This window comes from Macaca mulatta, chromosome 5, assembly GCF_049350105.2.
Source record: "Macaca mulatta isolate MMU2019108-1 chromosome 5, T2T-MMU8v2.0, whole genome shotgun sequence".
NCBI classification, from domain to species: domain Eukaryota; kingdom Metazoa; phylum Chordata; class Mammalia; order Primates; family Cercopithecidae; genus Macaca; species Macaca mulatta.
Window position 1 is genome coordinate 36,929,910 of NC_133410.1, and position 27,439 is coordinate 36,957,348.

General features: G+C 40.4%; 1 long non-coding RNA gene across 1 annotated transcript; it reads right to left on the minus strand.

Moving 5' to 3' along the window:
- Window positions 1-27,439, minus strand: LOC144341138 (uncharacterized). The gene is made up of 3 exons (XR_013417808.1): window positions 27,324-27,439; window positions 14,919-15,001; window positions 1-120 (listed from the first exon to the last, which is right to left on the minus strand). It is a non-coding gene; the product is annotated as an uncharacterized LOC144341138 (long non-coding RNA).

The following is a 27,439-nucleotide window of genomic DNA, read 5'->3' on the forward strand; positions in this document are numbered from 1 at the left end:
CTTCCTTGCCTCTTCCAGGTTCTGGCAGCCTCAGGTGTTCCTTGGCTTGGGGTGGTGTAACTCCACTCTGCCTCCATCTTCATGTGACTGTATTCCTTGTGTGTCAGTGTCTCCTCTTCTCTTTTTATAAAGATGACAGATCAAATTGAATTTAGGGCCCACCCTACTCCAGTGTGATCTAATCTTAACTAATTATATCTCCAATGATCTCGTTTCTAAACAAGGTCACATTCTAAGGCTCTAGGGGTTAGGACTGGAACATTTCCTTTTGAGCAACACAGTTGAACCCATGACAATGTGTATATCCAAAAATGCATGCTTATGTACACGGCTCAAACTCAAAATGAACACAGCTATGTAACCAACACCCAGATCAAGAAATAGAACATGTCTAGCACCCCAAAGTCCTTTCCTTCTTTCTTCCGGTCACCCAGCTCCACCATCATCAATAACCACTATCTTATCTTTTAACTGAATAGATTAGCTTTTTCTTTTAAGTATAATTCACAACCATAAATCTTTAAAGTATATAATTCAGTGGTTTTTAGCATATTCACAAAACTGTGCAACCCTCACTACTATCTGATTCCAAAACTTTTGCATCACCCCAAAAAGAAAGTCTGTATTCATTAGCATTTATTCCCATTATCACCCACCCCTCAGCACCTGGAAATCACTAATCGACTTTCTATTACTATTGGTTTGCCTATTCTGGACATTCACTTCATATAAACGGAATCAAACAATGTGTAGCCTTTTGGTCTGGCTTCTTTTCACTCTGCACAATGTTTTCAAGGTTCTTCCATGCTGCAGCATGTATCAGTACTTTGTTTCTTTTTATGACTGAACAGACATATCACGTTTTGTGTGTCTGTTCATCAGTTGATGAACATTTATGTTGTTTCCATATTTTAGCTATTATGAATAATGTTGCTATGAACATTTGTGTACAAGTTTCTGTGCAGACCTATGTTTTCAATTAGCTTGGATATGTACTTATGTGCGCTTGTACTCTAATTATCCAGTAGAGTCCAAGGCTTAGGATAGCTACCAATCGATAGATTGCAAGTTAAAAGCAACTCTAGGCCGGGCGCGGTGGCTCAAGCCTGTAATCTCAGCACTTTGGGAGGCCGAGACGGGTGGATCACGAGGTCAGGAGATCGAGACCATCCTGGCTAACATGGTGAAACCCCATCTCTACTAAAAATACAAAAAACTAGCCGGGCGTGGTGGCAGGTGCCTGTAGTCCCAGCTACTCGGAGGCTGAGGCGGGAGAATGGCGTAAACCCGGGAGGTGGAGCTTGCAGTGAGCCGAGATCGCGCCACTGCACTCCAGCCTGGGCGACAGAGCGAGACTCCGTCTCAAAAAAAAAAAAAAGCAACTCTAACCTGGCCGGGCGCAGTGGCTCACACCTGTAATCCCAGCACTTTGGGAGGCCAAGGCAGGCAGATCATGAGGTCAGGAGATCGAGACCATCCTGGCTAAGAAGGTAAAACCCTGTCTCTACTAAAAATACAAAAAACTAGCCGGGCGTGGTGCTGGGCGCCTGTAGTCCCAGCTACTCGGGAGGCTGAGGCAGGAGATTGGAGTGAACCCGGGAGGCAGAGCTTGCAGTGGGCCAAAATTGCGCCACTGCACTCCAGCCTCGGCAACAGAGTGAGACTCCATCTCAAAAAAAAAAAAAAAAAAGCAACCCTAACCTCTGAAAAAGCTGGACTCTCCTACCTCAGGAAGTAACCTGAACACTTGGGAGAGTTGTAGCTCTCCTGTGTGTGATACACATTGTCTCTCTACATTCATCCTCCCGGCTAGTAATGATTACCCATTTTTCCACATCGGTGTCAGTACAGGAAGCAGCACACTACTCATGTGCTCAGAAAGCATCATACAGAGTCACAATAAAAGGTCATGTGCTTAAAACGATTTTAGAAACTTGATTTTGAGGGGAAAAGAACCCCAGCAGGACACAAAGCATGTGCCTATGATTGTTCTCCGGTGATAATATCAAAGAAATAGAGAGTTAGCAAGATCCTCAGGAGTCTGCCCTATATACTTGACAGTAATGATGAGGACACAGTAACAGACGTATGCTTCCATTGCTCTCTCTCTTTTTGCTTTTAAAAAATATTTCAAAAGCATACATCTTCAGACAGATAAACAGATTCTTTGGAATGGATACATAGCATATGAAAGATTAAGAATAATAAAATGAATATACATGTACCTACTAACCCAGCTGAAGAAGCAGAATGTTTCCAAACCTTTTTTAAAAAAAAAAATAGAGACAGGGTCTCACTATGTTGGCCAGGCTGGCCTCAAACTGCTGGCCTCAAGCACTCCTCCTGACTTAGCCTCCCAAAGTGCTAGGATTACAGGCATGAGCCACTGCATCCAGCCCACCAAAACTTTTGGAGTCTCTCTATCTTCTCCCAATGTACCCACCACACTGAATTTTGTGATACTATTTTTGTTATAATTTTACTACATTTGCATGTATTTGTAAATGATACATTTTGTACCTTTTGAACTTTATGTAGATAGCATCCTACTGCTTGTATTCTTCTGCCACTTGCTTTTTCACTCAACATTCTGTTTGTAAGATTAATCCACGTTGAAACATTTTTCTTTTGTTTATTCACCTTCACTCTTCCATTTTATGTAACTACTACAGATTATTTGTCCTTCATGATATGAGACACATGGATTGTGTGCATTTTTTGCTTTTATAAACAGTGTTGTTACAAACAGTTGTATGGGAGGTACACCTGACAGCAATAACTGAAGCACACCCCATATGGCCGATGTGCCTGACAGTGATAATTTAGCTGAAGAAGTGGGGGTCGCCACGTGGAGGTTGCTGGCAGGGAGGATGCTAAGGTGCTTTATAAACTGCATGCTTTTACAAGTGGCTGCAGTTCTGTCTAGCACACTGCCCCTGGACCATCCGTATATGTTAAGTTCCCCCTAATAAAACCCTATGTCTAGATGCTTCATTAGCACAGTAGGCAGTGTGTCAGTCTCGTAAAACTCTATGTCTTGTTCACTGGCTCTGCGTCTCTTCTTCAGCCTCTTAAAACTGGTGCCATCCCTACTGAAGTCAATAGGAGTCCAGCAGGACTGCGTTCATATATATATATATATATGGAATATGCATTTTTAAAGATACACATGTGCCCACACACACAGAGAGAAATAAAACTGCTAGGCCATGAGGCGTTTTGATCTTACAAGGTAGTGAATGGTAAATTATTTTCCTAAGTGGTTGTGTCAGTTTGCACTACTAGTGTATTAGGAGTTTCCTTTGCTTTATGTCTTCACTGACTCTTGGCATTGTCAGACTTCTTAATTTTGCCAGTCTAGTGGGTGTAAAATAGTATCTGTATCAGTTAGTCACTGTTACATATTAACTACCCCACAACTTAGTGGTTTAAACAACCATTTAATATTTCTCATTAGCCTGGGGTGTAATGCATGGTTCTGCTCATCTGGGCCAGGCTCTGCTGATCTCACCTGAGCCGCTCATGGCTTACAGAGAGCTGTCAGGTTAGCAATGGGCTGGCTGGTCTAGGATGGCCTCATGTTTGAGCTCTGTTCCATGAGTCTCTCATTCTCCAGTAGGACAGACAGTACAAATGTGTTCTCATTCTAAGGCAGAAGAGCAAAAGAAAGAGCAGAAACACATAAAGTACTTGTACAAGCTCTGCTTGCAATAAGTTTGCTATTGTCATGTTGGATTTGGTCAAGTCTAGAGTTGGTGAAGGAAGGAACTACCAGAGTTTAGGCACAGGGAGGTATGAAAAGTTGGGACCATTCGTACAGTCAATTCACCAACATGGTTTTAAATTGTATTTCCTTGGTTACTATTGAGGTTGAGTATCTTTTCGTATGTTTACTGGCCATATACGTTTCTTCTTCTGAAATGCCTCTTCAAGTCTTTCGTCCATTTTATTTTATTTTATTTTATTTTATTTTATTTTCTTGAGAAAGAGTCTCACTCTGTCACCCAGGCTGAGTGCAGTGATGTGATCTCAGCTCACTGAGACCTCTGCCTCCCGGTTTCAAGCTATTCTCCTGCTTCAGCCTCCCAAGTAGCTGGGATTACAGGCACCTGCCACCACGTTCAGCTAATTTTTTTGTATTTTTTGTAGAGACAGGATTTTGCCATGTTGGCCAGGCTGGTCTCGAACTGCTGGCCTCAGGCGATCTGCCCACCTCGGCCTCCCAAAGTGCTAGGATTACAGGCATGAGCCACCGTACCCGGCCCTTTTGTCTATTTTATATGTAGATTTTGTCTTTTTTAGGTTTATTCAGAAGAGTTTATTATTATTAATCTAAATGCTAATCCTTTGTCAGATACATTTGTGTTTCAAATATATTCTTTCAGTTTCTATCTTTGTTCTTACTTTTTTCTTCTTGGTATCTTGAAGAAAAAAAAATTTTTTTTGAGAAGGAGTCTTGCTCTGTCGCCAGGCTGGAGTGCAGTGGCGTGATTTCGGCTCACTGCAAGCTCTGCCTCCCGGGTTCACGCCATTCTCCTGCCTCAGCCTCCTGAGTAGCTGGGACTACAGGCGCCCGCCACCACGCCCGGCTAATTTTTTTCTATTTTATTAGTAGAGACGGGGTTTCACCGTGTTATCCAGGATGGTCTCGATCTCCTGACCTTGTGATCCACCCACCTCGGCCTCCCAAAGTGCTAGGATTACAGGAGTGAGCCATCGCGCCTGGCCGAAGAAAAATTTTATACTATAATCAATTCATGATTTTTTTCTTGTGTTTTTGATGTGTGTTTTTTGTATCTTATTTACATATCTTATTTTGTATCTAATTTACATTTTTCCTATTCTAAATTATTAAGATACTTTCTTATATTCTCTTCTAATTTTTTTTAAGTTTTACTTTTCACAGTTTGGCCTCTAATGTATCAGGAACTGATTTTGTGTTTGTTATGATATAGAGATTCAATTTTCACTTTTTCCCACATGAAAAAACAGTTATCCCATTGAAAAACCAATTGTACCATTGATGAAGTACCCTTTTGCCCACTGATCTGTCTTCCTTGTTACAACAGCCACATAATCAAGTTTCCATGTTTGTGTTGTCTGTACTTAAGCTTTCTATTCTGTTCCACTGATCTCTTCGGTGCCAACACCACATGCTTGTACAACTGTAGCTTTATAAGTTTTCATATCTATGATAGCAATTTTCCACTTTTTGTTCTTCCAAAGTATCTTAACTATTCATGGAAATTTGTTTATTCATTTAAATTTTAGGATCAGGTTGCCAATGTCCATAAAAAGCCTGTAAGAATTTTGATTGGAATTGGAGCTTCACACAGATCAAATGTGGGGAAATCTGAAATCTTTACAGTATTACACCTTCCATTCTACAAATATTATAAATCTCTCATTTACTTAGGTCTTCTTTTATGTTTTTTGAATCAGTTTTTATAGTTTTTATCTCTAAGGGATTTGCTCAGCTTTGTTAGATTTATTCATAAGTTCCTTAATTTTCTTTCTGTGGCTATTGTAAATTCTTCTTTAAAATGTATTTTAGGCCGGGCGTGGTGGCTCAAGCCCATAATCCCAGCACTTTGGGAGGCCGAGGCAGGCGGATCACGAGGTCAGGAGATCGAGACCATCCTGGATAACACGGTGAAACCCCGTCTCTACTAAAAATACAAAAAAATTAGCTGGGCGTGGTGGCGGGCACCTGTAGTCCCAGCTACTCAGGAGGCTAAGGCAGGAGAATGGCGTGAACCCGGGAGGTGGAGGTTGCAGTGAGCCAAGATCACGCCACTGCACTCCAGCCTGGGCAACAGAGTAAAACTCTGTCTCAAAAAAAAAAAAAAAAAAAAAAAAATTATTTTTACTATTTTTTAAACTGTCCCTGGAATAGAAATAGTTTATTTTTATGTTGTCATTTGTATTTCTATAAAGTTAATCATGTTGTTTGCAAATAATTATAGTTTTATTTTTTCTTTTCCAATCCTTATAGCTTGCCTGTTGTTGTGTTGTTATGGCTATGATCACTAGTACAATGTTGAGTAGATTAAAAGTAGTGATAGTGGTATCTTTATTTCGATTCTGATTTTAAGGAGAATGCTTCTCACATTTTACTCCCTTATCTTTCTTCTTTTCTTCATTACATCACCGCTCCAATTAGTTGGCTCAGACTCCTGAGAAATGTGCAGGAACCTAAACTGTATGATGTTTCTATTTAACAACTTGCTAATTTTTTAGTGTCTTCATAATTGAAAAGCACACTTCTTTTTTAATCTGTGTTGTTTTCATTCTGTTTTATGATTCTCTCCTCATTTAAAAGTGTAATGCTCTTTTCTCCTAAGATTTTGCCTCATTAATTGTCTTACACTTCAAGGTTCAATTTTTTGCAGAGCTTTTGTCTTTTCCAGACAACCAACTTTCGTAGTATTCTTACACTTCTTTTTATCTATTTGGTTAAGTAGTGTGACAGTAGTGTCTTTCAAACATTTAAATTTTTAACTAAGGAGATTAATCAAAAGGAAAAAGAAATGTAATATTTGTTACTTTCTATACATGCTTTACATAGATTATTTCCATCTTAATCTACATAAGAATAATCTCTTAAGGTAATTATTGTTCTATGTTTTATAGACTCTAGGATACACATTTGTTTATATTTTAATACTTATGAATTAAGAATCTCTTACAACCTGCCTGATAAGAAAGCATATTATCATAGTTTAGCCACTTTTTCTTCTTCATGGTGCATAAAATAACGGTGTGTCTTACAACTAATGACGTACTTGATTTGATGAAATGTAGCATTGACCAATTTACAGTAGAGAAATCAGGGACTCTGTTATGCCAGAAAATTTGCTCAAGATACACAGCTAGCAAATGGCACAGTTGAAATCTGAACCCATGTCTGTCTCACCACAAAATCTATGTTGTCTTTCAAAAGAGCACACATTATATAGCAATTAGCACATATTCATTAATTGTAGTTCCAACAATAGTAATTGCCAACTACCTGTTGATGAAGAGTAAACTCTGTAAAATATTTGAAGAGATTTATTCTGAGCCAATTGTGAGGACCATGACACAGCCCCAGGAGGTACAGAAAACATGTACCCAAGGGGGTCTGGCTACAGTTTGGTTTTATACATTTTTTAGCGAGACATACAATTAATCAATACATATAAGATGTGCATTGGTTCAGGCCAGAAAGGTGGGACAGCTTGAAGTGGTGACAGATTGGGGATGGGAGAATCCAGGTCATAGGTGGATTCAAAGGTTTTTCTGATTGGCAATTGGCTGAAAGAGTTATTATCTAAAGACCTGGACTCAGTAGAAAGAAGGGTCTGGGTTAAGATAAGGAGCTGTGGAGACCAAGGTTTTATCATGTAGATGAAGCCTCCAGGTAGCAGGCTTCAGAGCTCTCATCAGACCTAAAAGGTGCCAGAATCCCCTTCCCTTTCCAGGTCTTTTCCCTGATCCAGGAGAGAAGTAGTGTGAAATAGCATCTTTCAAACATTTAAATCTATAGATATAGATACAGAAATAGATTTTCCCTATAAGAGACAGCTTTGCAGGACCGTTTCAAAGTATGTCAAATAAATATATTTTGGAGCAAAATATTTCTTTCAGAGCCTGCTATCTGTCATGTGATGGTCTGCTAGAGTCAGGTTGGAATTTGGTGTCTTATTGCTACAAAGGTCTGTTTTGTAGTCTTAAGATCTCTGTTTCATGGTTAATTCAGGTGGTCAGTTGTGCTTGCATTCCAAAGGAAGGTGAGTATAATGGGGCATGTCTGACTCCCCTTCCTACCATGACCTCAACTCATTTTTCAGGTTTACTTTGGAATGCCCTTGGCCAAGATAGGAGTCCATTAGTTGGTTGGGGGGCTTAGAATTTTATATTTAGTTTTCATATCTTGCTAATAGCTTTTGTACATATTACCTAGTCTAATGACACACATTGTCTTTGATAAACACACATCTTTATCAGGCTTCTTTATTAAGAAGCTCAGTTTAATAAATTACATCAAATGGGTTGCTAGTGTACCACCTAAAATTACTCTTTTGTTAAAATTCATTCATTCATATATTTTAAACATGTACTGGCCTTTTGTTCTGGGAACTGGGCTATCATAGCTATGAAGAAGATGAACACATTTCTTGCTGTCGTGGAGCTGACAGTCAAACTGACTAAATAATTCTGGCAACATTTCCTCACGATTGGGAAAAATTAAATTAAGTGTTATGAAACATTTGGCTAGCTGTGTAAGCCAAGGCAACCCAGACAGAACAGCCTGTATCAGTAGACATCAGCTTACCAACCTGACCTGTCCCAATGCCAAGCACAAGAATTGGTAGGACATTTGCTCAGGTCATTCAGTTCATGTATTAGCTGGCAGGAACAACCCCTGGACTACTTAATTAGGACTAAACGCATACTATGGAATAAGAATTACATGTCATTTACTAAGCCCTAATTTAAGTAGACACAGAGACAACTGGTTTAATTGGGGAGGTTATCCCAAGAAATGCTGGTAGGGGAGTAGGGAAGTGACATAGGAAACCAATAAATGACTACTTCCAAGCAAGTTGCCACTATGTCTAACTAGAGATGAATCCTGCAGGGATCTGTGGGGGACGGTGAAGAGCACATCTGAGTTTCCTAGTGAGAGGCAAGGGAGCTAGAATACATATCCGCCACCTCCTACCAGCCATTGGTTGGAGGCTACTGGACAACGTGTATGTAGTGTAGTAGAGAGGTGGTGGGGCAGTGATGGTTGCAGTGAATTCTCTAGCACCTTTGCACGTCCAAGAAATCCCTTAGGGCTTAGGCAAAAGGATTGCAAGTTCTGGCAGTTGCAAGTCTGGCAGGAAATAAGTGCTCAGAGGGGATATTAATGGAACTACATGTATATCCACCATAACTACCATACTGTCCAGTTCTGATGTTTATTCCAAGTTTTCCACACTAATGAATGGAAAAAAGTCTTTCACCTGATGTGGTCCAAGGCTTATCTTCATGCCCCTTTAAACAAATGCTTTGGCATACATCATTCGCTATTCCCTTTTCAGCTTCCATTGCCATTCAGGTTCCAGCTTGTTAGCCTTGGTGTGATAACACCCTTGTATCATGGTTTTTAATGTTTTTGTGTAGAATTTCTCTCCATCTGAAGTATCTCAACATCTTCACTTACTGAATGCCTAAGGAGAATTGCTATCCTCCAGTGAAAAACAATCTTTGTGAAATGCTTGCACAACTACCACTTTTCCCACAATCGCTTTACTGGATTTGCTCTTGCAGTGTCAGCAGGAGGAAATTTATTACACCTACCCTGATTTGGGGCAGGGGAAGAGCATCTTCTGGATTGGAAGAAATTTGGAACTGGCTTATCTCTCTTTGCAGAAGTGATTGGTTCTCCAACCCTTCCTCTCTGACACTAAGAACCATCCATCCTCCCCAGCTCTAGACATGAGGGGTTTTTTCCTATTTAACTCTTTCAGCCATGAGTAAGCCATCTCTAGGCTTACTTTTTAATATCAGTGTTAGCATTTAATCCTATATTTTTGGAGAGATGGTGTAATATAAGATTCCAAGGGTAGGCTCTGGCATCCAATTCCACTGGTTGAAATTCTGGATCCCCACATCTCTGTGGCCTTCATTTTCCATATCCAAAGAATATGGGAAATTATCATATCTAGCACATGCAGCTGTCATGAGAATTGAATGGGCTAATACTGATAGCCCTTAGAAAAGAGCCTGGCACATAGCACTCAATAACTATGAGCCACTTTTCAATTTGGCCTTGATTAGAGCTGATACTTTCTTTTGATGTCAGGAACTTTTCAAGTTTGCCATTCAGCAACTAGAGAGTAAATACAATAATTGTATTATGTTGTCACTTTAAGTAAATCAAGAAGCCAAAATAGCTTATTTGCCTCGTCATATGTCATAACTAACTCAGGACGGAAATTTTTCTGAATTGCCAAAGGCAATCAAATTGTAAAACTCCCTCCTACTTCTCACCTCTTATCTATATTAACAAAAAGACCTGTATTGAACCAGCAGTCCTGAGTTGCGTCTTCCCTTTTCTAACGAGTCATTTAACTTAAATTACCTAGCCGTTGATGTGAGGAAACGAACAGCTGCAAAAAGTTGGCAGGCTTCCAAATGCCTGGCAATGCAATTTAGATAAAAATATAGGTGTTTATGGATGATTACATTATTTGGACCACAAAGTTTTCCTAATCTATGCTCTGGCTAGCAAATGGCTGTGTTCTCCATGCTATCTGCTGACCTGCCTCCCGGCAGGGCTGTGATGTTTTTAGCAAGGTGAAAGAAGCATTATTACAGTCATGCCTTTGGAGTTGACTTCTTCCCATTGGCTCATTTTATCCTCACAACAACCTGGTGGAGTACTGGAACAGGAAGTTTTATACTCTTACAGTCACACTAATGGTTATGCTTAAAACTGTGTAGCTATTTATACTCAATACTAAAAATGGAACCCACTTTTAGGGCCATTTAGACTATAACCATGAGTTCCCTTTTTCTTACCCTATATTTCTGTGTAGAGACCAAAAAACAGTAACAACAACAACAGCAACATTGCAAAACAAAAACCCTTTGAGTTTGTACCTAGTTTAAGTCATCTGTATCTAAGAAGCTGCCTTCTCTTTTATGGCTTCTTACACGGTCATCTAGAAACCTGAAAGGGTTTGTTTTTCATCCGGTATTTGTTCCAGAGGAGTGGAAGGAAAATACAGACAGACAAACAGGCTTCCAGAGGGAAAATCAGCTCTGAGATGGTCCCAGGGATGCCAGGCCTCATAGGAATAGGTCCAATAGGAATTGGGGTTCACTCTAAGTGTTAAAAAGCCAACAGAGTCAGGGTGCAGTGAGAGGAAAAAACACAGATTTTGGAGTCAGGCTTGATCAAGTGTTTAATTTCTCTGTGCTTCAATTTCCTCTTCTAGAAAAATCGAGACCTATAATACCAGGAGTACCTACCTTACAGGATGATGAGGATTAGGTATGATAATGTAACTTTAAGATAGGCAGAGCTTTCTTAAACAGCATAGGCAAAGAACTAACTGCAAAAGAAAAGATTAATAATTTGAACTTCATTAAAATTAAGAACTTTTATTAACTATGAAATATAATTAGCTGTGTGAAAAGAAAGCCTGACATATTATATTTTCCAAAGATGGTTGTGACAATATTTCCTATCCATATACTCATTCAAAACCTTGCCACTGCCTGATTTGAAAAAGGTGCAGTTTGGCCCAGCGTGGTGGCTCACACCTGTAATCCCAGCACTTTGGGAGGCTGAGGTGGGTGGATCACGAGGTCAGGAGATCACGACCATCCTGGCTAACACAGTGAAACCCTGTCTCTACTAAAAATACAAAAAATTAGCCAGGCATGGTGGCGGGCACCTGTAGTCTCAGCTACTCAGGAGGCTGAGGCAGGAGAATGGCATGGACCCGGGAGGCGGAGCTTGCAGTGAGCTGAGATGGCACCACTGCACTCCAGCCTGGGCGACAGAGTGAGACTCTATCTCAAAAAAAAAAAAGAAAAAGAAAAAGGTGCAGTTTCTGTCCCTCCCTTGAACCTAGATGGATCTCTGTGACTATTTTGGCTAATAAAGTGTGGCAGACATGATTCTATGTGACTTCCGGGGCTAGATAATAAAAGATCATAGTTTACCTCTCTTGGGACATTCACCCTGGAACCAAACCATAATAACGCAAGGAAAGATAAGCCATATGGAGAAGTCCATGTGGATAGGAATGGCAACCTCCATCGCTCTACCCAGCTGACAGTGAGCTCCAACTTTCTAGCATGTGAGCAAGTCATCTTGGAAGCAACTCTTTCTTCCCTTAGTTGAGTCACCCCTGCTAATGCCATATGGGAGAGAAAAAAGCCTTCTCTGTTAAGTCTTACTCAAAATGCAGATGTATAAGCAAAATATATGAATGTTATTATTTTAAACTACAACATGGGGAGGGGGATAGTGTGTTATTCAGCAACGAAGAACCAGGAAGTCTGGCATATAGAAGTGGGGTGTGCCATAACAAGACCTAAAATATGTGACAGTGGCTTAGGGATGTGGAGTTGGGCAGAAGCTGAATGAGCCTAGAAACTGTTATAGAAGCCTAAAGGGTCTTGAGTATGCTGTTGGCAAAAGCTTGTAAGAAGCGAGGAAAATGTTTTGGACAGCTGGAGGAGAAGAGTCTGTTATTATGCAGTGATGCAAAGTTTAGTAACACTCTCACCTGTGGTTCCATTGAAAATAGAAAATAATGAACTAGGTATTATAGCTAAGGACATTTCCAGGCAGTGTTGTAGGTACTACCTGGCTTCTTCTTGCTGTATATAGTAAAACAGGTGAGGAGAAAAAAAAAACTAAATAAAGAGAAAGATAAACTCTTAAGTATAAGGGAGCTGGGACTTGTTGGGCTCAAAAATAAAATCGCTCCTTATTTCCAGCCTCTCCAGATGGCAAACAGTGCTAAAATTAAGAAATGGCTTCAGGCAGAGATCAAATCCAGGGCATGGTAATGAAAACAGTCTTAAGATGAAACTGAGGGTGGCCAGTAAAATCCTTTGTTAAGACCTCAGAGTAGTTTTTCATAGTAGTGTTTGCCTTTCAAACTAAGAAATAGCCCTCTAAAGATCTTAAGACTGTATCTCTTAGATCCCCTCTATTAAGAAATAAGGATTCTCAGAATCTTAGTTTCCCTATAAAGAGTTCAGTTTTATAGGGGGCCTAGGTATTACATCAGCCTTACAGGAAGCCCACAATAGAGAAGAGCTTGTCTCAAAATAATTGGAAGGTTTTGAGTTGTTGGGGTTTTTGTTGTTGTTGTTGTTGTTGTTGTTGTTGTTGTTGTTGTCATTTTGGCATAATGTAGTGGATTCTAAATTAACCTGTAAGAAATTCATAGTTTTTTTTTAAAAGAATTGTGACAGCTTGGATTAAAATGGACAAATGCACAGCGAAAAGAAGTTTGGGGACTTTCAAACATCTATGGACAGAAAGAAGGTTGAGAAAACTACTTAGCCTCAAACACTTGCTGCATTAATTAGAATGATAATCCAGAAGAAGGAACAAAGAGCCCAGAGGACAGAACCCAAAGCCACAGAGAATCATTCCTGGGAATTAGAACTGAGCCCTACATTTCAACTGTAGATTTCAGACCAGTGACTACTGTGTATCTCCACCTTCCCCCCATTTTAAACAGGAGTTCTTATTGCAATCAGTCTATCACTGTTTCATCATTGTACTTTAGGAATGTGTGGGGCAGACAACTTCAGTTCACAGGTTCTCAGATGGAGGAGAGTGGTATTCAAGGAGACGTACTGAGGAGCCTTATCCACATCAGGACCAGATTTAGATAATGAGATCTTGAGTTACTGTCATAACAAGATGAGACATTGAGGGATCTTTGAGAAGGAGGTAAGCATATCTTGCATATGAGAGGAATGTGAATTGGTGTGGGTAGAGGGCATACTGTAGTATATTTTCAAAAAATGGCCACAACAATATGTCTAGTCCCACATGGTCTTCCAAATAGTTTCCACTCCTACATCAAGAGTAAAGTCTAGTTTTTCTCTCTTAAAACTGGGAGGGCCTTTGTGACTGCCTTGGCTAATATTGAATGATGTAAGTGATGCTACATGACTTCTGAGTCTAAATTATAGAAGTTTATTCCACCTGGATCACTCTCTTGGGATATGTGCCTTTTGGAACCCTTAAGATACCACAAAAGAAGCCCAGCTTCCCTGATACTCAATGCTAGAGACACCACGAGGGCAAGACTACATTGAGTTAGAGAGACTCCTTAGGAGCACCGGCTCTTCTAGTCTCCAACTGTTCAAGCCCAAGTATCAGACATGGGAATAACTGAGATTTCAAAAAATGTGGCCGGGCATGGTGGCTCACACCTGCAATCCCAGCACTTTGGGAGGCTGAGGCGGGTGGATCACAAGGTCAGGAGATTGAGACCATCCTGGCTAACACGGTGAAACCCCATCTCTACTAAAAATATATATATATACAAAAAAAAAAAAGAAAGAAAGAAAGAAAAGAATTAGCCAGCTTTGGTGGCGGGCGCTTGTAGTCCCAGCTACTCTGGAGGCTGAGGCAGGAGAATGGCATGAACCTGGGAGGTGGAGCTTGCAGTGAGCCGAGATTGTGCCACTGCACTCCAGCCTAGGTGACAGAGCAAGACTCCACCTCAAAAAAAACCAAAAAACATGTAAATCCCAGTCACCATCTGACTGCAATCTAATAAGAGACCCAAAGTAGGAACTACCCAGCTGAGCCCAGTAAACCCTTGGACTCATGAGAGACAATAAAATGTGATTGTTGTTGTTTTCAGCCACTAAATCTTGGGATGATTCATCACACATCAATAAATTATTGACATTGCAAGCCAGCATTCCTACAAATAAGAAAAAGACAACATTTTTAAAAACTTAAAGCAGAGAACTTAAAACAGAATTACCATGTGACCCAGCAAACCCATTATAGAGTTTATGCCCAAAGGAATACAAATCCCTCTGCCTTAAAGACACACGCGTGAGTATGTTCATCGTAGCACTATGCACAATAGCAAATACATAGAATCAACCTAAATGCTCATCAATAAGAAAATATGGTACATATACACCATGGAATGCTATGCAACTATAAAAAAGAATGAGATCATGTCCTTTGCAGCAATATGAACAGAGCTGGAGGCCAATATCCTGAGCAAACTCACACAGGAACAGAGAACCAAATATGACATGTTCTTACTTAAGTACACATGGACACAAAGAAGGGAACAGCAGATATCAGGGCCTACTTGAGGCTGGAGAATGAGAGGAGGGTGAGGATCGAGAAACTATGTATCAGGTACTATGTTTATTACCTGGAGGATGAAATAATCTGTACGCTGAACTCCTGTGAGATGCAGTTTACTTGTATAACAAACCTGCACGTGTACTCTTGAACCTAAAATAAAAGTTTAAAAGAGAAAAATATCAGCAAAAAGACTCTTACAAAAAAGAATTTCCAAATGGCCAGTAAGTATATAAAAAAGTGCTTAACATTATTAGTCATTGTGAAAACTAAAACTATAAGACACAACCACACATACCCCAGAATGACTAGAATTAAACATTGATAATATCAAGCATTGGTAATAATGTGGAACAACTGGAATTATCTTGGAAGCTGCTAGTAAATATGTAAATTGGTAAAACCACTTTGGAGAACTGCTTTTAATTATCTACTATTGTACACTAAACCCACACCTATTCTGTGATATAATAATTCCATCCCTAGGTGTCAGATTTGTACAAAAGTAATTGTAGTTTTTGCAAAAATTAGCCAGGCATGGTGGCATACACCTATAGTCCCAGCAATTCGGGAGGCCAAGGCAAGGGAATAGCTTGAGCTCAGGAGGTCAAGACTGCAGTGAGCCATGATTGCACCACTGCACTCCAGCCTAGGTGACAGAGTGAGACCCTGTCTCAAAAAAAAGAAAAAAAGTTTTTATTGTCTGGAGTTAAGGATATTGTCTGGGAAATGGGAATAAGGGAGGCTTATTGGGTGTTGGAAATGTGCTATGTCATGATCTGGGTGGAGTTTACCAAGGGCATAGATATATAAAAATTCATTGAGATTTATAATGGACTATAAAGATTTATGTACCTTTCCGCATGTTATACCTCAATAAAATGTTTTCAGCCAGGTGTGGTGGCTCATGCCTGTAATCCCAGCACTTTGGAAGGCCAAGGTGGTTGGATTACCGAGTTAGGAGTTCAAGACTGGCTTGGCCAAGATGGTGAAACCCCGTCTGTACTAAAAATACAAAAATTAGCCAGGCATGGTGACGGACAACTGTAATCCCAGCTACTTGGGAGGCTGAGGCAGAGAATTGCTTGAACCCTGGAGGCAGAGTTTGCAGCGAGCCAAGATCTCGCCATTGCACTCCAGCCTGGGCAACAGAGCGAGACTCTGTTTTTAAAAAAAGTGTTTTCAATGCATGTATATCACTTAGCACAGTGCCTGACATATAGTAAATGTGCAGTAAATGTTTACTATCATGAACTCAGCTGTTCATTAAAGCTAAAGGGAGTCAATTAGTGTCAAAGTGTAGCAAAGGACCCATCGGCCTTGCATTTCCTGAGAGTTTGAAAACCTCTATGAGCTGTTACATAGCTGGAGAAGGAGAAACATGGAAAAAGCAACCTGTCCACTTTGTCTTCTCAGGTCCAGGTTTGATAAAGCTGCCAAGCAGGTCTGTCTTATTCCCAAATGAACTATTAGCTAGAGGCCCCAGTAAGAGTAAATACGCAAGAGTTCTATTTTATCACCTCAATACCAGGGCTGGGATTGAGGTGATAAAAAAAAATAACAGGCCAAAATAAATGTGGTCTCTTTTAATCCAGTGCCTTCTCCAGGGTTACCATTCCTCAGAAAATAAACCAAACTACCTGAGATGGTGCCTTTTACAGGGAATGCCTAGACAGATAATCTCCAAACAGAATTGACTAGACAAAGCCACAAACACAGATGGACTGGTTTAAGAGTTTCGTGATCACAGCTCAGAAGCAAAGCACCCCTTCACAACGAAAAGGAACTCATGGCCACATGGACCAGAGGAAGCTTATCAGTTCCTACAGTGAGAATTGGATGAGGGTCATTGACATGTTGCCAACCACCAATTTCTGTAGGGACTATTTATGGTTCACTTATATATTTATCCTTCCCTGTCAACCACCCTCACCAAAGCTCTGGTGTCCTCAGCACGATGATCAGCAGCTGCACCTGACCGTAGTCAAATTCTCCCTAGGAAATTTATCCAGTAAGTTTTCAAGACAAAAACAGTCTACCAAAAATTCTAATGTCAAACAGACCTGAAAAGATGAACACAAAATATTCATAGAGATAAGTTTGATCTCTCCAAATGGTCTTTCTTCATTCTTCTTTGAAAACTCTATTTGCCCATTTCTTATATTCAAACCATCCCTGAGTCCTAAATATGCCTGGCATCCACCCTCTTCTCTCTGAACCCTTCTCTATAGTCCAAGCTACCTTCATTTCTAACCTGGTTCACTGTAATGATCTGGTCTGACTGGTCTGACACTTTTATCTACTCCCTCACTTACCTCTACTCTACACTACCACCAGAGTGATCTGACTAAAAATACAAATCTGATCACTTAACCACCCTCCCCATCCACCAGTTGATGATTTCCCATTGCTTTGCAGATAAATACCAATTCTTAGCATGGCTAAAAGGCCCTGCGTGACTTGGCCCCTATCTACCTCTCCAGTGTTATTTTGAACCGTGGTCCCCACCCACCACACTCAGGTCATACCTGGCATTCTCCTACTACAGGGCCTTTGAGCATGCAGTTGTCATTGTCTGCTACCCTTCTCTTCACCTGGCCAAATTCCATCCTTTCTTCAGGATTCATCTTAATCACCACTTACCCAGAGAAGGCTCTTAGCATTTACCACAGTTAAATGTTTCCACTTCTTTGCATTATTAGTTGATTAATGACCAACCTCACAGCCAGCAAGCTCTTTGAGGTCAGAGATGTAGGTATTGTATCACTGATGCCTGGCTTAGTGACTGGCACATGAAGGTGCTCAATAATACTTGTTGAATTAATAAATGCATTAATTACCCAATGACATTTCAAAGTCACACTGTCAATCACGATTTTCCTTTTTTCACACTGTGAGCCAGATCTTAGCCTTCTCCAATGCTATGTTGGAGGTAAGGCTGAATTGAGGAAGATGCACACACCTCATGACTCATGACCCAAATGCAGTGACCCTGTCCATATTCTGAAAAGCCCTCACCGAAACTCATGTTGGAGCAGTTCCTCCAGTAAAGCAGTGCCCCATGAGAAACAAGACTGCTAGAATGCAAACAGTGCCATGCAATTAAAATATCCACTAATGACACCCTGTGCTGTTCTGCATCTGGGCAAGCGTGGCTTATCCTGGATGGACTTATGACCTGCTGCCATCTTCCTAACCTGGCAGTAAACATGGAAGAGTTCTGTTTTCCTAACCTTCCAGTAAACATGGACAACAAGCATGGTGGCATACGCCTGTAGTAGCAGCAATTCGGGAGGCTACAGCAAGGGGATCACTTGAGCCCAGGAGGTTGAAACTCCAGTGAGCCATGATTGCACCACTGCACTCCAGTATGGGTGACAGAGCGAGACCCTGTCTCAAAAAAAAAAAAAAAAAAAAAGAAAGAAAAAGAAAAAAAGTTTTTATTGTGTGGCGGTAAGGGTATTTTCTGGGAATTAATAAATGCATTCGTTACCGAATGACATTTTGTGGTAATGGTCATAGAATCAGGATGCTCAGTGAACATACCCAATAAGCAGCCTTTAGTGTCTAAAACAGGAGAGTGGTCTGCGGGAAAATAAAAACCAAGAATCTATTTCAGAGGTGACATCTGGGAAAAGAAGAGAGAAAGATCTTGATATAAAGTCAGAGAAGACTAAGCTAATTATGTAAAGAAAGAATGTTTTTCCACGGCTCTAGCATAGCATAGTTCAAGGGAAGTAGGGAGGGGTTGGTTATAATGGTTAAGATTACTTGACTATGGTGGCAGGCGCCTATAATCCCAGCTACTTGGGAGGCTGAGGCAGGAGAATCGCTTGAACCCTGGAGGCAGAGGTTGCAGTGAGCTGAGATTGCACCATTGCACTCCAGCCTGGGCAACAAGAGCAAAACTCTGTCTTAAAAAATTAAAAAATAAAAAAAGATTACTTGAATAGATTAAGATTATAGTACACTGGGTACTCTGCCATCAAAAATTAGCCTTTGCTGCCAGTTTCTGAGGTAGCAGGGGTCTTGTGTTTGAAGTGCATCTGAAATCGTGGTGATGTACTGGTAATAAAATTACTCGCATGACCTCCAGAGTAAAGGTCTCTCCAGCTCCCACGACAGATTGTTCTTGTTATTTCTGCTTGTCAACTCTGAAAAGTTAGAAGCCATTTCATTTCACTGGGAAATAAGCTTTATGTCTCAGAGAAAGGCTCATATGAAAGGTCAGAGATTTTTAGTATAGGTCACACCCATTCTCGAGACTCAAAACTCTGAAGTCACCAACTTTCAGCAACAATCTGAAACTCTAGTCATAAGAGAGCCTCAGTGTGTGGAATGTGGACTCCTAGTATGAGTGAATGGTTCTGATTCAACAAGGAGTGCATTCCCTCACCAATCTAAATCTAGTATTCAAAACACGGCATGTTTGGGTGAGTGATAAGAATAAAAAGGGACTATGCCAGATAATTGCGCTCCCCCACTTTAGTGACAGAGCATAATTAGGGTCATTGTTCAGCCCTACCATCCTTATATCAGGCCTGACTAGCATTGATGTCACTCTGCCTATGGATCAGTGAAAGTTATTACAGGGTAAGTAGGCTGAGTATGGCACAATGCCCACCAGGTGCCGGTGCTTGTTTCACTCATATCCTATTCTCAGAATGCATGCTCCGTAGGCCAGGTGTGGTGGCTCAGGCCTGTAATTCCAGCACTTTGGGAGGCCAAGGCAGGTGGATCACCTGAGGTCAGGAGTTCAAGACCAGCCTGGGCAATATGGCAAAACCCCGTCTCTACTAAAAATACAAAAATTAGCCAGGTGTGGTGCTGGGCACCTGTAATCCCAGCTACTCAGGAGGCTGAGCCAGGAGAATCACTTGAACCCAAGAGGCGGAGGTTGCAGTGAGCCCAGATCGCGCCACTGCACTCCAGCCTGGGTGACAAAGCAAGACTCCATCTCAAAAAATAAATAAATAAATAAATCACACTCCTTAAAAATGTACTATTCAAATGTTACTAAGGAGACCTTTGATTCCTCGGGTGGTGTAGTAGTTCCTGGTTCCAATATCTGCAACTATACCATAAAATTGGTAGAATTTAATATGAAAGGCCTTTGGGAGCAAGGTCACACTAATGGAGAGAATGCCTTCGATTATGAAGGGGAAATGCCGACCTACTGAATGTACTGTACTTGAGTCAAAAAAGGACACATGATTCAAATTTGCACTTGGCAATTCTCCACAATGCCTGGTTGTAGGCACTTTACAAGGTTATTAATAAAAATATGCTTATGTGCTCCAAAAATGTGCATTATTTCAGGTTAGGCACAAAACTAGGCCTCCACAAAAATCTGTAAACACCATGATCACAACATACGTTTAATATTGTAGAAATGTAGTGACTCACTTCTAAGTTTTACAAAACAAGGAAAATCACAATGTTAATGCTTACTGGAGACCTGTTCAGAACCAGATGAATCTGTTTGAATATTATTATCTCAAATTAAACAATATGTGGAAATTATTTTTACCCAATTATACTCCAGTTTTCCATGGTAAATTCTAATATAAATTATTTAACTTGGTAAAACAAAGATTTCCCAGGGATTTGGAAAGTAACAACAAATATAATTATCATCGAGCAAAAAATAGTATTATCAAGAATTCAATGAATAATTCTTAGTTTTCTTGCTATATAATAAATGGAAATCTAGTTTCATCTATTTTTAAAATGGCAAGATTATAAGGAATTTTAAAATATTAGTACAAATGTCTTTGTTGGAGATATTTATTAATACATTTCAACCTAGATACAATGAGGATCTTTGATTACACTGTCCTAACCTCAAATAAATTGATATATTTTTCAACAAATAAATGTAGTCATGCACTAGAAGCCAGAAAAATATTTTTTAACCACTCCTTCCATTTGCATTTGTTTCAACCATTTCCCTGTGAAAGGTCACACATTATACTGCGCATGGGGTCAGTACGTGTTGATTGGCTGTCTCTGAGTAATTACTTTACACTGATGTGGACATTCTGCACACCATATCTAGACATCTGCTTATTGAACCAGAAGCTGGTGCTTCTTGGGCCTCATCCCAGTTTTTGTACTTTCTGCTTAGCCCTGGATGATTCACTGCTGATCCCCAGAGCCACATTTTTCAGTCTATCAAATAGAATGAAAATCTGCCAGCCTTTCCATCTTCTGTTCTATGTAGCTCTTAGTGCCAGGCAAAAATATTGTCTCCAAGGATTCTTATGCGGTTTAAATAGATGATGTCTAAGCTTCTCATAAGAAAGATGCTGTATCAATAGATGTAAGTTACTTACAATGATGTAATTGAAAATCCTTATAAAATATTGCAAACCAGATAGAATATGTAATTGCCTAGATAAAGTTTGAATGTTCAGCACAGCCTCACTTTTATGACTGTGGAAATAATACATGTTGGGTTTGGAAAAGACAAAAAAGTAAAATAGAAAGTCATGCCTACAGTATCTCCACACAAAAACAGGTGAAAATTTAATAAACATTTAAGATTGTCTGTCCCTTTTCTTCCTGTGAGAATAATATTCAACATAATACACTGGCTGTCAAACAGGCACCTTTGTTGAATTAAATGCATCAATATAAATATTCATAGTATTGTCTTAGCTGTATCTCTAGGAAATGCACCAAGTCCCCTGTAAGAATATTGCTTTAGTTACTGGTGTTGCTATGCATACATGTATTGCACAGTCTCTCTCTCTCTCTCTCACACACACACACACACACATACACACACACATAAACCAAATTCCAGAGGCTTTGCAAGTCTTAGATCCATCTAGAGTCTTTGACTTGCCATTTGGATCTCTACCTTTCTTTCATTTTTCTCCTATTATCACTTTGTCAAGGTAAAACACTTGTTTTGGGATGAAACCTCTTCTGGCCTCTAGTACTTTGTTCATATTGTTCTCTCCACCTTCAAGGATCTCTGCATCTCTCTATGTTTGAAGCCAAACCATAAGGTTATAGCGGCAAAGAGCATGGGCTTTGGAGCCAGACAGGTTAGGATCAAATTCTGAACCTGCTGCTGGCTCTGTGACCTAAGCAAATCATTTAACTTTTACCTCTGTTCCATTTGCCTCTGTTTCCTCATACAAAATATAAAGATAATAACAGTTCTTACCTCCTACATGTGTTATGATGATTAAATACATTAAAATGAGTAAAGAATTTCCACACCAGACTCCCAGAATGTACTCTGGAAAAGTTATATAACACTATCCTATTTTACCAATTTTATCAACTGTGCATACATATTTATTTTTCACATTTGAACCTCACCGAGATCAGAATGCTTCAAAACATCAGTGGTGTCTTAAAATTGTATCTAACTTAGATGACAGTTGTGTTGGGGTTGTGTGAGAGCCTCACAATGACAATTTCTGATAGAAATGCCCGCATGAAAGAGTTATAGTTTCCACAACACAAGGATATCTACTTGTGTAAAATAGTTGAGGGCAAGGATTCTAAAATCACCTGCCTGGTTCTGACGCTTCCTGTGCCCTTGGGCAAGTTGCTTAACCTCTCCAAGTCTCTCTTTGTCCATCTGTAAATTAGTAGTAATAATGGTCTCTACCTCACAAAGCTGTGTCATCATTGAAATCCATAATGAATGGAAAGCACTTAGCCTGTTACATAGGAAATGCTAAATAATAATAACCATAAACATTTTTTAGCGCTTACTAGGTACGAGTAACTACATGTAGTAATTGTGTTCTAAAGACTTCACGTGACTAAATTTATTTAACACTTCCTCAAATCCTACAACAGGATGCTAGAATTGTCTGTATTTTATAGGTGACGAAACTGAGGCACAAAAGGGTGACAATTTGTCAAGGTCACACTGCTGTTAAAAGGCAGAGCCAAACTTCAGAATCCATGCTCTTCTCTTCTAGGCTCTGCTGCCACTCCTCTGGAAAGAACAACCTGAAAGGAACAACTTGAAAAACAACACTTGGATGCATTTTTTTTTTTTTTTTTTTTTTTTTTAAGACCGAGTTTTGCTCCTGTCGCCCAGGATGGAGCACAGTGGCTCGATCTTGGCTCACTGCAACCTGCGCCTCCTGGGTTCGAGCAATTCTCCTGCCTTAGCCTCCCAAGTAGCTGGGATTACAGGCGCCCACCATCACCCCCAGCTGATTTTTGTATTTTTAGTAGAGACAGGGTTTCACCATCTTGGCCAGGCTGGTTTCGAACTCCTGACCTCAGGTGATCCACCCACCTTGGCCTCCCAAAGTGCTGGGATTACAGGCTTGAGCTACCGCGCCTGGCCCAGATGCATGTCTTAAGAGCCTTGAAGACAGAATGTACTGGGGGAGCTGGGGAGGGGGCAGAGGCAGGGGAGGTGTCCGTCTGCTTCACTGTAACATCCACGAGCCTTACCTCTTCCTCTAAGGAAATGTTCAGCAAATGATTGAACAAAGTACGCATTATTTAGTCCCACCTGGGCTGTCCTTTGTGGCGCTCAGCCAAATCTCTGCAAGGACCCATAATTGCAGAGTTTTCAAAAACTGGACCCTGTGGACTGGGCTGCACACTGGGGTCTTTATCCATGAGCAAACAATGCTGAAGAGAGAGCCCTCTTGCTCCAGGCAATGGAATGCTCACAGTGAAGAAATGTGAAACAGTTTCTCTTTGTGGTGAAACTCTAGCTACCCAGCCATGCCCACAACCTACGCTCTGCTGTCAGGAGGTCAACAGGGAGAACGGGGTATGGAAATCTGCAGATAAAGAACTGGAAAGCCAGCTTCTGTTAATGGCCCTCAGCTGACCGCTGGCAAAAGTCTGTTTCCCCGAAGTAGGCTGAGTTTCTTTCTGTTCTTCCCCGGTATCCCTTCAAGCTGCACTGGAAAAACAGCACAAGGGTGACTAAGATGTAAGGAGCACTCTGAGGCTGAGATACTGATCTCAGGGGAGTTTTTCCTCTTGTTGGGTGGGATCTAGAGCTGACATAGATTGCTCTGGAACTGCACCAAGTGTTCTACACAGTAGTGGCTTGACTTCGGGGCATATGAGTTGTCATTAGAGCAGGAGATGGGAAGGGGATACAGGATAGCCCGGCAGGAGAGGCAGGCCAAGGCTGTCAGGATGCTTCAAAGGCAGGGCTGAGCCTTACAGTGGCTGATGTATCTAGGTCAGTGCTTTTTAAATACAGAAGCCAATCTTGAGTTCTTGTTCATATATAATTATCTTTATAAGACATTTCTTAACTTCTTTCATCGTCCTAAGCATAAAATAAGTCATGAAACTTCAGGGAAATGTTGGGTATATTTTTAATTAGGTGAAAAAACAAAATACTTTTCTTGATGTCCTTCTCACCACTTATAATTTAAAGTGTTGGTTCTAAAATAACAGGAACCTTGGCTTTTTCTTCATTGTTTTCTTAGCACCTAGCACATAGTAGGTATTTAATACAAAATTTTTTTGAATCAATGTGGAATAAAATGACTATCCAAGAATAAGTGGGTTCAACTCTGGTTTTACACACAAACACGATTACGACAGTAGTGATCCATCTATCCCTGAGCTTCCAATGGCACTTACTGTGTTTCTCTCTATCCATCTTGAGGCCACATTTAGCATTTTGATACATCCCTCCTAGTACCTTCTGGCCAGATGTGTAACTTGAAAGGCAAAGCTATAGCTATGAATAAAAAGAGCAGTGGTTTCTAAGATTTGGGAGTGGAAGGTTGAAGAAATGAAGCACAGGGTTTTCTAGGGCAGTGAAATTATTCTGTATAATACTGTTATGATAGATACATGACAATATGCATTTTTCAAAACTCATAGAACTTTACAGTACAAAGAGTAAACCTTCTGCACCCACATTTTTAAAGAATCATTTAAGAGGATGGGGGATCCTCAGATGGAATGCAGATTGCAACAAAACCACCTAACTACATTACAAAAGGGTGAAACAATTTCACTGCAAGAGATGGGGGAGAAAAGTGCTGACACAAGTAACTTTGGATGTGAGCAGAGTCTGTAACACTAAGGGCAAAGGAAACTGTACATAAGCACTATACTCTAGTTGAAAAAGTTATTTTCCCATAGGTACAGGTTAACAATACAGATACATGTAACAATATGCTATACATGTAAACTGAAATTAAACAATTTAGGAAATGGATAATTTCTCATGGTTACAGTGGGAATTTACAGGTAATCAAGGGGAGGAGGCTACAGTCATCTATGTGCTAATAGTTCAGAGTTCAAGAGATCAAGTATAAACTATGTTTAGCTTAATATAGATATAGATGGTGTCTTAGTTTGTTTCATGCTGCTATAACAGAATATCTGAGGCTGGGAAATTTATAATGCACAGAAATTTATTGACTCACAGTTCTGGTACTGACATCTGGCAAGGGCCTTCTTGCTGCATCATCACATGGAGGAAGGTGAGAGGGCAAAGAATAAGGGCAAGAGAGAGTGGAATTCACCCTTTTATAATGGTCTCAATCCCACCCATGATGGTAGAGCCCTTGTGGCCTAATCACCTCTTAAAGGTCTCACCTCTTAATACTGTTACAATGGCAATTAAATTTCAATGTGAGTTTTGGAGGGGACAAACATTCAAATTACAGCAGATGGTTATATACAGGAGTATTTATATATGTGTGTGTATATACAGGTTACTATACATATATCCTCTATCTGTCAGCTGAAAGGGTCTGGAAGCAATGACACCCTTGTAGCAATGAGCACACCTAGCAACCAGATTGTGGTTTCTAATATCATTCTCCAGTAAAGACCTCAGGCCTTCTTGGAAAAATGGCTGATTCCAGGACAGGGGCAGGAAATATACAGATTGATCCTGGAGCATCTTGTATTGCCAGAGACAGAAAGTGTTAAATACACACATACAATTAGGGGGTGTTCACAGTCAAATGGACACAGGAGCCAAATGAAAGTGTTCCCAAGAGCCAAAGCTGGAGAAATTTGATAAATAAGGTAATATTGGATTATAACCCAAAGTATAAAATAAATATCTGAGTTTATACTGGCATAAATAAATGACTGAATAAATAGAAAAATGAGGGAGAATAGATAAATCTCCTGTGTAGAATCAGAATAATTTATACAGGTACTCCACTCTCAAGTAGGTGGAACCTAGCTCCCCATTCCTAAGTGTGGACTGCACATCGTGACTTTCTCTCAAAGAGGACAGTTTGGAAAGGAGGTCTAAAAATCACTTTACCATGGAAAAACCTGTCAAACAAGCAATCAGGGTCAACTTCAATAGTAATGAGTCATGTTGACGTAGATACCTTTCATATAATGTGATGAGAATGTCACTTTACCTTTGTAATTTTCCTCACCCAAACCAACAACTCCAGTCAAAAAATGCAAAAACATCAGACAAATCCCACCTGAGGGACATTCCACAAAATACCTGATCAGTACTCCTAAAACTGTCAAGGTCATCAAAAAGAAGGGAAGTCACAGTCAAAAGAATCCCAAAGACACATGACAACTAAACGTAAAGTGGTATCCTGGGCTGGGCGTGGTGGCTCAGACCTATAATCCTGTACTTTGGGAGGCCGAGGCAAGTGGACAACTTGAGGCAGGAGCTCAAGACCAGCCTGGCCAACATGGTGAAACCCCATCTCTACTTAAAAATATAAAAATTAGCTAAGCGTGGTGGCATGCATCTGTAATCCCAGCTACTCAGGAGGCTGAGGCACAAGAATCACTTGAACTTGGGAGGCGGAGGTTGCAGTGAGCCGAGATCGTGTCATTGCACTCCAGCCTGGGCAACAGAATGAGACTTCATCTCCAGATAAATAAACATAAAGTGGTACCCTGGATTGGATTCTTAAACAGAGAAAGGACACACACACACATACACACACACACACACACACACACACACACACACACCCCTCTAAGAAATCTAAATGAAGTATGGACTTTGGTTGATGGCAATGTATTAATATTGGTTCATTAACTGTGGCTAATTGTAAGATGTTGCTAATAGGGGAAATAGGATGTGTATGGAAACTCTCTGTCCTGTGTTCACAATTTTTCTTTAAGCCTAAAACTGCTCTAAAAAGAAAAGGTTATTTTGGTTACAAATTTAACTATAGATTTGGGTTTATGGGTTTATGGGGAGGTTAAAGAGAAGGTAACCTCGCAGCTCCTCCAGCTAGGTTTACTCATACTCCTACTCCACCATTCATTCTGTGCTCTGTCTGGTCTCTCCCTTCTGTGTCGTCCCATGCAGGTCTCTGGTCTCTATTTTGACTGTCTCTCAATCCTCCATTTCTACTCCAACACATACAGCTTCTAAAAATCTCCAAGCAATTCAGTATTTGTCCTCAGCCTGCATAGTCCACTCAACAGAACAAATTCCTATACTTAGCTGAGCAGCAATCAACTTCGTTCTTCAAGCATGCCCCCTTGGATGTATTAGCTCTCTTACCACAGCCAATTTAGGGAGATGTCCTCAAATGCTTTCATTCTGACTCAGTGCGTGGTTTCCACATAAATTTCAAACAACTCCTAAAGTAAAAAAATTTATGTGGAAGAAGCTTCTAG